Source organism: Myotis davidii, unplaced genomic scaffold, assembly GCF_000327345.1.
Source record: "Myotis davidii unplaced genomic scaffold, ASM32734v1 scaffold1126, whole genome shotgun sequence".
Classification (NCBI taxonomy): domain Eukaryota; kingdom Metazoa; phylum Chordata; class Mammalia; order Chiroptera; family Vespertilionidae; genus Myotis; species Myotis davidii.
In genome coordinates, this window is record NW_006296800.1 from 83,767 (window position 1) to 84,761 (window position 995).

Sequence of the window (995 nt, forward strand, 5' to 3'; positions counted from 1 at the left end):
GTATGGGACGGGGGAGCTTTAAAGCATAAGCATTTTGGAGCAAGGCCAGAGGAATAGGTAGGAGCCAGCAAGGTACAGAAAGGAAAGAACTCAGAGTCAATTGTAAGATCCACTCCTGAGGGCAGAGCAGAAGATTTGCTTCATAAGGGCAACTTACCACCAAGCGTTTTAAAGGGAGAGGGTTTGGGCTGTGTAATGTTTTTCTCTTTCTAGTCTCACTAATCAGGTTATTCCCGTGATAAAGCATTGAGTGCATAGAGAAAATAGAAGTGTTTGGGGTATGGATGCCCCTCCACATAAAAAAAATTATCAGGGATGATCGAAATTCCCCATGACAAACCAAATGTTCAAGTGACTAAGTTTCTGCCTACTAAGTAACTACAATATTCTAGTCCTGCTTCCTTGAAATAATTCCCAAATTGCTTAAATGAAATTATGTGTGTATGTTTCTATATCATTAAGTCACATGATTATACACAGTTATTAGTTCTCTGCCACAGATGGCTAACTGTTTATGATGGCTTATGATTTTTGTTGAACCCCAAGAAAAATATACCTACCAAAAGGACTCCTTGTGGTTAACAGGGCACAAATTCATAGAGTCTAGCAGCAATTGTTTACAGAGGCCTCTGAAGCACATTGCATATCAGGGAAAAGCCTCACTCAGGCTAGGCTGCCAAGCCTCCTGCACTGGGTTCCTGCCTGCTGAGCCAGCCCTTATAAAGGAGTTCCTGGAATTGTATTTTGACCAGTGGGATGAAACCTTCCCTGTCCAATCAAAGCTGCACAGTTAGATCTTGATTTGCATGTTCACTCTCTGAGGCTAGCTTATCTCTAAGAACCACAGGCTCCTCCCTGGGTCTCTGTTTACTAATAATACTCCCCTACTGTATCACTTAATACACACACACACACACACACACACACACACACACACACACACACAATTGATTTTTTTCTATATTTTATTGATTTTTTACAGAGAGGAAAGGTGA